We start from the raw sequence: 11,155 nt of genomic DNA, 5'->3' as shown, positions 1-11,155 counted from the left end.
AAATGACTAAATGCCATCTCCACTTACAGCCTGGATTCGTTGGGGTTCTTTTGAATTGATGCTAGTTTAATTGAGATCAGTTGGGGCTTCTGTTGCTCCCCAAGGATAATTGCAGCTAGCTGTAAGCACATTTGTTGCTATGTGATGAAATAAATGACTTTGCCCTGCAGTTGCTACAGCATAACACAAAACCACACCAATCCACGAAATACTGGCTTGTGAATGATTTCATATATATGTATGTATGTTCTGGGGTTGTCTGTGTGCTAGTTATCTATATGCTTGTCTGTGGATTAGAATTACAGAATTTTTTTTTAATGTGAAGCATAGGGAGGTACCAATAACTTTTTTGTATTTGCTTAGATCTTGATCTGATAAAGCACGTAAGTCCCATATTGATCAGCAGGATTTAAATATGTATTATCCATTCTGGTGAGCTGCAGCCAGAATTTTTAGAGTTCAGTGGCAGTGGGACAGAACTCTCTTTTGTAAACTATTAAATAGGAAATTTGTGTGAGGAAATTTTTCACATTTCTCCAACACTTAGAATTATTTACATTTCAAAGTAAAACGGGTTGCTCCTGTGTAACTGAAATGGGATTATTTTGCTTTGCTGTAAGATTGAACAGACTATCACGTAGCTTTGGAGTCTTGGACAAAGGCTGAAACTCAAGTGGGAAGAGTATAAATGACACATTAAAGTGGTGTGTCATAAGACCTATGATAGCTTTAAAAATGGATCCATGTTAAGAAAAAAAAGATGAAAGGGCAATTGACAAAATGACATTACTGTAATAGCAGTCACCGTATAGCTGAATAAGGAAAGCTAGTGGAATGATTTCATAGTTTCAGCAGAAAATACTCCCTAACTTAACATACTGATTAAAATATATATATACTTTTTACAGTTTCAAAGTTTTAGGATTAAGAAAAATCAAATGCTGTTAATATCACCTAGAACCCAACTTCCAGACAGAAGATCTGATATCACTATGAAAGGAAAGTCCTTTTATAAATACCAAAATTGCAGTAATTCCCTTTCTGTACATGAAGTGTGTGACATACTGTTGTATGACTAGCCTCACATGTTGCTCTTGCACCTTCCCTCACCAATTCTGTATATGACATGTACCAGTGACATATGGTTGTGCTTGGCCTGTGTAAACCCTGCCCAGGGGTGGAAGAAGTGCAGATATAATTGGAATCCTTGGTCCTTGGAATCACTAATGTATAGTTGCGGACAAAGCATTGGAACAGCTGTGAAGTTGCCATTAACCTCTGATTAGACCATCTGAAATGAGTTTGTTGGTCTTGATTCAGTTGCCTGAGTCTCGTGTCCACCCATCACCACATTTGGTACTAGCTGATGTGGTCTGCACCCAGCATAGTTATGAACAGGCGAGCTAGCTGTAAATAGTTGTGTGAACACTAACCTCTGGCAGTTGCTTTTCTTCCTGGGCAGCAAGTGGCTTGATTTTGCAAAAAAAAAAAAGTTTTTTTTCAAAATAACTGTTCTGCTCTGACAAAAATGAGGTGTCTTGTCTTTTTTTGAGAAAGACAGAAATCTGAATACTCTGTAGCGCCGTAGTCTGGACCCTCCATTGATATACGGAAGACAGAGGTTCAGGGTTCAGTCTGGTCCAACAGGGAGTTTGTCTCCTTAACTGTGGCATTATTGGATGTTTTGGCCACATACTCCATTGTGGTGTTGAAGTACTCAAGAAATTGGTATAAATTTTTGAAACGAATAGTTGTTGATCTTCATGAATTTAAGTTCTAATGGAAGAAAAGAAAAGAATGGAAAGTTGTGACAGCTTTGGTGTTAAACCTCTGTTTAATGTGGAGAGAGAAGGGATGAGCAACCCATGAGAAATACGAGTTGCTTTCAGTGTTGTATTTGTTAGCATAAACAGAGAAATGGTTTCTGCAGTTGCCAGAGCAGCACCTTTCCATGCCTTGAGTTCACATGAGTTAAAAAATGGTCATTTCATTTATAGTGATGCATACACAATATCACATTAAACCCCGGAGCTGGAAAACTCAAATTACAAACAATAAAACTGCTATACTCTGTGCGTTTAATGGTTACGTAGTATATGAATTGGCTTTGAGGAGTTGAATTCAAAATGGTTTCACCTTTGTTTTCCAATAAGTAATCTCTCCGGACTGAGAATGTAGTTGTTTATTGTTGGAAACTTTATTTAAATATCACATTGGTTCCTGTAGTTAGAAGAGCAAAACGGAGCAAACTTGAATCCTGTCCAGATATTTCTCAGTAGTAGCTACTGCATCTGTGTTCATCCAACTCTTTACTGGATAATTTGAAGACACAAAGTAAATCACTCACCCAACTACCCTTTTATAGGCATCAACTTTCTAAGGTTTTGTTCTGAATTTGTCTTTTAAAGCGGTGCGGATGTTTGTGCTATTTGCTAAGTTAGTAAATTCTGCCTGTGTGTGAAATAATTGCAGGGGACAATGCATGCTTCGTGTATAACTGGATCAGTATGTGAAGAAAAGGGCATGGCAAAGCATTAGTATCTCAAAAGTCTGAGGAGGATGTCAGCAATTTAAAGCCTTTGACATAAATAGCTTGTTCTAATTCTGTCACTTTGACTTCTAGACCAATTGGAAAGATAGAGTCCATTGTAAATATGGTAGATACGTAATGTTAGTTTGATCATCATAGAAGTATAAAAGTAGTAAGAGAAAGAGCAAAGACAATGTTGGCTTGCTACTGACGCCCCCCCCCCCCCCCCCCAAAAAAAAGTAGACTTATAAACTGATCCAAATAAACTTTCTTGTTTATGCTTTTTTATATTGCATCATCCTTCACAAAGAAGGTGATTTACGATGAGATTGTTAATCCAGTTAATGCCAGATTTCCTCTACCTAAAGCAGGCAAAGAACAGGCTACGGAATACTTATATAATTTAGAAATCCTGAAGACAGGCATGACAGAACTCTTATTTGAGATGGCTTTAGTCAGTGCTAGTGATTGTCTGAGAACTGATTGTCTGGAATGGATGAGGTGCTAGAAACACTAGAAAAGGGGACATTACTCAGAGGGCTCGGGGAAATAAAGGGGAACTCAGCCTAGCTTCAGTTCCCAGGAAAGTTCTGAAAAGGTTACCAAACGATTGTGAAAGTAGAAAAGAAGAGAGAGATGAGTAAGAACCAACATAGATTTGTCAGGAACAAATTTTCAAAACAATCTAGTTTATTTCTTTGATAGAGAAACACTTGTGGCTATAGGAAAAACAGTAGATATTCTGTCTTGACTTCAGCAAGATTTTTGAAGCTCTCCTAAGTGACATTTTCAAACAAAGTGGAAGTAGTATGTCTTGTTTTGATTCAAGGATTTTGATCCTCTCCTGCAGCTTTTTTTCCCTTCTCCAGTAGTCTTGCGGGTGGGAATCAGTGTTCTAATTCACATCAGCCCTGGAACACTTTTTTCTTAGTGATGCATAAGGTACACTGTTATTCCACAGGTCTCACAAGATCTCTTGTCATCGTTGCAGCAGAATCATGGGAATGCTCAGACAGAAATCTGGCTGCAACAGGGATATCCATCTTGGAAAAATACAAACTTAAGCAATAAAAGAGTTAGTGGAAGAGGTAGAAACATGTCTGACAGGCTGCAACTGAGCTGAAAATTCAAGAACCTATTCCAGGCTCTCACTACAAGGGCACTTTAAAGGTACCTTTCACTGTTCTAGTAGTTTTAAAAGGGTTTGGGTTGTTAAGTTTTATAACTTGCTGCAAGAATAAAATGAGAGGTAAATTTCTTCTTAGTTAAATCCGTGAACTTGCTCGCTGACTTTTTTTTTTAACTGTGTACCCAGCAGCTCCTGGGTCCAATTGAAGAAGACTATGTGTATTGTAACAGATTTCTGAAAGCTAGATGTTGAACTGTGACTTTAAAGCTGGGTGGTACGAGTGCAGTTAATAGCTGTATATGTACGAATACTGTGTATTTGAGGAATCCTACCCATCTAAAGACTTGTTGTCTTGTTGTAGTGTTAGTGTTATCCTGCAGGAATGGGAGGACTGCAGGACAAAACGCTGTAAATGAACTGGTTCACATACTGGTAGTAGGGCCTGGAGAGCAGTGGGGTTTCTGCAGCACAGAAGGACACCAAAGTTGGCTATCTCAGAGCTTAACCAAAATGGGAGGCAGGTTTCGCAGTCTGTGTTGACTCTGAATACATTTAAGGGTTATGAGCTGAATAGTACAGTGATCAGTCAACTCATTCCCTGTCAAATTTCTTTCCTTTGTGTCAGATGTCTCCATTCCCTGCTGTCTTTCATCTAGGCTTCTCTCCTCAGCCACGTGCAGCAGCAGTGAGTATTGATAGCAGAACCAGACTAAAGCTGAGGGCTTCTTCAAAGTCATATTTATCTTGGCAGCTTTATTATTCCAGCCAATCTGTCTATTCCACTTGGGCTGAAATGCCACCCCACTTCTCTGCTTTTCTTCCAGCCATCATCTGGTATGCCAACAACCAAACATTTGGTGCAATTCATAGGAGAGGGAGAGGGCATCACTGATGACAGAAGCTAAGATTTTGTTACTCCTACAGCCTTAAAATTTTAAGGGGATATCAAGAACCTGAAGATAATTTTAATTCCCCTTATTGTCTGTATTTAAAAACAGAGCTAACCACCTGATTGTGAGAAACAGGGATGGCTTCCTGGGCTTTTTATGTAGACTTGAGGGCAAAGTAATTGGTTTTTGATGGACATAATTTTCATCAAAAAATCATTTAATTTCTTTGACCCAGTTCTGATGCATTTTTAAAGGCATTATAATTTCTCAGCAAACATCTACCTCAAACTTATGAAATCTACAATTTGGATATATTGCAATGAAGTCTTTATACTGAGGTTAAAAGCTTATGGAGATTTTTCTGGTACATCAGTTTTCAACTAGATCCACATATGAAGAATAATTTTGTAGGAAAGACATAAGCATTGGTGGTTCTTCCCAAACTTACTTCTTTGCTAGCAATATTCTCTGGTTGTATGTTTCAAACATTCAATGTAACTTATTGCCTCTAGTCTTCTGTTACTTACCAGGCAGTAGGTCTCCGATATTTGGTCCAAGCACTGCCTGAATAGTTTGATCTTTGGCTTATTATTTTACTACTTTGTGCCTTGATGCATCTCCCTGAGAAATGAGTATTAAAAGAGAGTAGGAGAGGAACTGCCTTGTGTTGAACAATTATAGAGCTTGTTGAGGGTGCCTAGATGAAAGTAATCAAATGCTATAATGCCTCCTGGCACTCCCTCCTAGTTGAAATGTAATTCGTTTTGTTGGCTATTTTCATTTTAAGCTAAAAAGGTTTTAGTAAAAGTAGAAAAGTAGTGTGCTGTAACTTAAAAATACAGATAGTCTGTATACATATTCCTGTTCCCATCCAAAGGATATATTCACAACGGCATTTCAATTCATGATGCTATTTTGGGACTCTTAAGTGAGGCTTATCAACTGCTGGTATCATCTGTCCTGAGGCCTCTATGGAGAACATAGGATGCCTCATGGAAAAGGCCTTCTAAAATAATATTGCATCTGGCATGAGTACCACTGCTGGGCTTGGAATTAATCTTTAAAGGCACCCGAGGGGAGTGGGTGAGCAGCAGCATGAACAGGGAAGCTGGAGAACTATCACATTACCACATAATGGCCTGCTCTGAGCTGCACAACCATCAGACTTGCAGCCACTGTGTGTTACTCTTCCTCACTCCCTTCCGCTCTGTCTGTGTCTGCTTCCACTGTTCACAAGGAATTTCTTGGCAATGTTCTCTTCTTCCTCTATGAGCATGCTAGGAAGCAGCTCAGCTGCTTGGTTGCCTTTCACACTAGATTGTCACGGCCCTTTGCTGCAGGGACAGCCTCAGATTTGATGCAGCAAATTCTGCTGTGTTATAGCCACATATAAGTGATGCTGCTATCTGTACACTAGTGGGTGGTATCAGTCAGCCCCCAAAACCTACAATTAGCTATCCTCCTCTGACTTGCCCTGTCTGCTGTTTACGGGCCAGTTCTTATGCTAGTCTGGTTTTGAGTAACCATCTGTAAGAACTGTTATCCCTTCTAGGAAGCTGCTACTACAAGACTTTGTCATCGCCATGCAAAGTGACTGCTAGCTTCCAAGCTGCTTTCTCATCAGTCCGTTCATTCTGCAGACGGCAATAGCTCAAAGTCTGCCAGGCATTCACAGCTTTCAGGCTAATCCTTGTGACAGCACAGTTCTCCTCAACCAAGAATGCTTTTGCAGATCTTGAGGTTGCTTCCTTCCAGCCCTGTGAAGTGCTTTTACAGAAATGTAATGGTTTACTGCAGCGCGCACACAACCATTCAAACATAAGCAGCACAGCCTCAGCTCTATTATACCCCCAGTCATAGGTGACAATGTAATGTTACATTTTTGTGACATTTTATAAAAAGATAAAGATATAGCATTACCTATTGATAGCAGTGATCTCTGCGCTGCTCGTGTCAGTGTCCTCTGTGAGAATGTGGAAAGCTGTGTGTGACAGGGATTCGGTTATCTAGGAACAGAATTGTAAGGGAAAACTGGCCTTTCAAGAGCCTGAGCTGAAATGTAATGTCTGACGTATCCTGTTTCAGATTCTTGTTTGGTGTGTGCTGATGTTACTAGCCTGAGTGAGATGCACAGATTCCTTCTGCCCCTTCCCAAACATTCCTGTTTGTTCAACTACTTATATTTCTTTATTATCCTTAAAGGTGCAGCAATTTCCAAGACAGATTTTTCTATTAAATACCACTGAAGTAATAGAGTGAAGGTGAGGGGAAAAGCCTGTATTTTTTGTAATTGACAGAGGAATGTCTAGTCCTGTTAGTTTGTTAGGCCCTGAATTAAACAATTTTTGCTATTTTTCTTAAATGCTAATTCTATTTAAGAAAGGTTTCAGCCCCTTCATATACTGTGATAAGATGCCCCATGGAAAAAAGTGTTTTCTTTCAAGCCCTAGTTGTATCAGTACAAATTAAAGAACTGGAATTAGAGTACACATTTTTTTTTTTAGACTGAAGTCTGTGTTCCTTCTAGGTGAGTGCATGCATTTTCCTTCTAGTTTTCTACTACCTGTGAGCTGTGTTTTCAGGCCATTAAAGGGTACAAGAGAGAGCAAGAGTACTTATTCTGCCAAAGGTGTCAGACAGACTGGCACCCACTTCTTGGTCGAATAGCACTTTCTTTTTGAAAAGAAAAAAAAAAGGGGGGGGGGCATCAGCTGCTGTGTGAAATCAATCTTCCAGTCTGTTGTAGAACAGAGTTCGCTTTGTAAAGAGGAAGGAAAAAAAGCTCTCATAAAAGATGCATGCTTCATTCGTGTGTTTGCTCATTGGCTTCAGTGTCCTTCTTTGCACTCTTCTTTCAACGCTGCATCAGATACTTAATAGACTACAAAATATTAGATGTAATTAGGACCTGCGGCTACCAGGGTACTAATGATGGAGTTATTGCTAAGTTAGTCATTCCCATTTTGAGGAGTAATTCCAGCTTGATACTTCTCTAATTATCTGCAGGGACTGTTTCCTGACAATTGCAGGCTTATACTCATTTTGAGAGAATGATACTTGAGAGGTAGAAGGTGTGTTTCTAGCTTGCTGGAACACAAGAAATCCTCTACAGGGTGTCCATTTCCATTTATTACCCTTATTAAGCTCTGTTGAAGAGTATAGTATCTTCTTCATCAATAACATAAGGAATCTCAAGTAACAAAGCTAATCTATGTTCAGCACTTCTGAGCTAGGTTCTTAATATGAGTAAATTGAAGTCCTCCCAGGTTAGCTTGAGCTTCAGAAGTCTGCCTGTATCCTGGAGTGTAGTCCCATTAATACAGCTGCTTAAAATAATTAGGCATCTCATTTTCTGTCAGTTATGCTAGGGAACTTTTCACTAGGATGAGACCCTCTTTCTTGTCTGTAATCCATGAGGCTTAAGTAATATGAGACCTTAGCAGGGAAAAGTTGGGAGAATGGGAAAAGGCAGAGAGATTAGTACTGCCTAATTTTAGTAATATATATTAGAAGCTTAGAGAAGCTAATCTCCTAATATGATAAATAGAGAGCAAGACTCTGAAGTTAAGCTCATGCTCTGAAATGCCTAATATAGGAACCTACCTCTCTTCCAGGGAGCTGGGATCCAGACTTGGGTACTTGGGGTAGATGGTTTGGATCTCTCCCTTTTGCCCCCTTTAAAAGAGCGACTTACTGATTTACTCAGGATTTTGAAGAAAAGAGCAATAACGTTGAACTGGCTGTTGAACCAGCGAAAACTCACTATGTAGGTTTGACTGTTGTGGGATGAATGCTCATCTGTTTCTCCCCTGTAGCACTGCCTGAGTGCTGCATCTGCATACTGCTGTGGCTGATCCTAACCTCCCAAAGAGTACTCCTGCAGGGCTTAGGATGGCTTGGCCTATTTCAGGAAGAGGTGAGCTTTGCTGTCCACAAGCAATCAAAAAAATCAGTCCAAACTGCACAATGCCACACACAGTTTTGATGGTCAGAAGACACCTGAGTAAATTCTTATCTGGTAGAAGTTTCCTCTGGTGCTTTTGGCGTCTCTGGATCAAATTATCTTCAGTTTGGATCTCAGCTTTGTTAGAATGCTGGTCACACTGGTAGATGGGAAAACTGACGTTAGTAGTATGATTTTCCTTGTAGCCATTATATAAGTAGTAAAATACAGCATATCAAACACTAGCATCTAGAAGAATTGCATTTTCAATCTCGATATTTATAAAAATAAGGTAGCTGGATCACTTGAGATCCCATGGAGGGTATTTGTTTATAATTTTATTTAGCTTTCTTCCTGCCATTTTTCTATTTACCTATTCTTTTGCTTAAATAGATAAGCTTGATTTTTGGCTATTCATTTCTGAAGAGGAGACATTCTATAGGGCTTGAAATTGCATGTCTATGCTGGACAGTTCTTTTAAAGGAGATCAGAACAAAAGTGCACACACTTCATCCCTCTCCCACTTCTGCCCGGCTAGCTTTAAATTTTTTCCTTTAAATGTAGCATCTATCTTGCAACCCTCAGTTCACGTTTTTCAAGCTGTTGTAAAATTTCCAGCCTTTCAATAATCTTTGTATTAATTTCCTAATACTGAAAATAAGTAATTACTCACATTTTTCAAAGTGTGCTCCAAATTAAGAGGCTAGACTGCATCTTCTTTTACTAATTATTTCAGGAGAGCTAATCTACAACGTGTGTGACCTTTGCTGAATTTGGACCCATCTGGCATTTTCAAATGGAATTGAGTATTGATCTCCACATTGTTAATTTATTGTTTAATTAAAAAAATCATAGTGCTGTGATGTGGTTTGATTGCACATCCTTTTCCACATCAACCAATTAATGTGGAGAGCCATCACAAAACTATCACTTTTTATTATTATTTTTTATAATGGAGCTTCCCAGAAATGTAGATCTCCTCTCATATACTATACTAATGGTTTGGAACGCATTTTAGCATAAATGACCTGCAGGAACTGCTGTAGAAAGTAAATTCTCAGTTTATATCATTTTGGTGTGACCAAGGTACTACGCTTCTTGGACTTGATTGAATGTTTCTGGAACTTGGCTGTGCATCTTAGGTCACCAATACCTAGTATAAAATGTAGCGAAGTGGTTATTAAAGACCAGTCATCTTAGTGGTGGGTTTGCTGTACTGCCCTTGCTTATTAGGGAGAAGAAACTATATTTCTTGAATGAGGCAATGCTATCAACCTTTGTACTGTCAAGTTCCCTTCCTATGGGTGAAAAATGTTTAAAGCAAGGCTGCGTTGTTGCCAACTACCTGAACTCTGTGTATCTAAAAACGTGCCTGGGCAAGACTGAGTGTGGTGTGTATTCTGCAGAACACTTGTGTCCCAACTGTCTTAAAAGACACCTCTTAGATGTGAAGTCCTTATTGTTCCTGCCTTGTATTTTTACGACTGAATAGTTGTTTAAACTGAGGTCTTATTGAAGTGTAATGCCTTCTGCCTCCTCAACCCTTACCTAATGCTTCATCTAGAATCTCCTCTGAATAAACATTTAAATCTAGAAATCCTGGTAGGGATACTTTAGCCACCGAATTCTCTTATAATCAGATCTTTGGAATATATTAAAGTTGTTCTAAAATATTCTAGTTTTGACCTTCAGCACACCTGTATACGAAATATCAAAACCAAATACCTATTAGGTGTGTTCAAGTAACAAATCTGATAATGGGAACTTAAATTATACACTAAAAACTTTAAAGCAAGCATTTACTTCTAAAAGGCTGTAGAAGCGATGCAGGACTGGAGTAGCGTGTCATGCAGCAAAGCTTCACTTCGGCTGGGTCACTTTTAACTTGTCTGATGTGAGGATTCCAGAAAAGATCAAACAGAATTGTGAGGATTGCAAGACTAAAAATCTTGCTTTGCACACTGGTTAGCCGGGCAGCATTTCTGTGGAGATCCTAGGAAGATAATTACATCATGGTTCGCAAAGTGTTGTCAGGAGTCATGATACATGGGCCAAAAATCTCAACCTTTTGAGCAGTTTAACAAAGAAGGTAAATAAAACGTGTATATCCAGTCAGGCTTGGGGAAAGAGTGGGAGGGACTTTTTTCTTCTCTTCCTCTCTTCAAAATTTTGCATAAAAGAATCAATATTTTTCCTATGTAACTTTTTTATCTTCACAATTATGAAAGCAGTAACTCTTCTGTAGTCTCCATTTCTTTTTCAATAGTCAGTTTTGAGGCAAAAATTAAGAATATTTAAATTCTATATATCAAGTCATTTCTGACCAGAATGAAAAGTTGCCAATGATAGTTTGAATTATTAAAAAAATATATATTTTTCATCACCAAATAATTTTTATAGAAATAATATGATCACATCTAGCATAAAGGCATCCAGAAATAAATCACAGTGGTGTTAAAATTAATTTGGCCTAAACCTTCAAACAAAAATCGTTATGAGATAATAACTTTGGCTTAGTTATTCAAGATACCTTTGCTTTTCCAAGTCCACTCCAAAATAAATAGCATGTCAAAACAACACATTGGTAACAGGTCGGTAAGAAATTACAGGACCAGGAGCTCCCAAATTATGGCAGTTTTGAAATGAAGAACAAACTACATCAT

Source organism: Gymnogyps californianus, chromosome 12 (assembly GCF_018139145.2).
Source record: "Gymnogyps californianus isolate 813 chromosome 12, ASM1813914v2, whole genome shotgun sequence".
In the NCBI taxonomy this organism is placed as follows: Eukaryota; Metazoa; Chordata; class Aves; order Accipitriformes; family Cathartidae; genus Gymnogyps; species Gymnogyps californianus.
Note: the sequence above shows the minus strand (reverse complement) of the source record.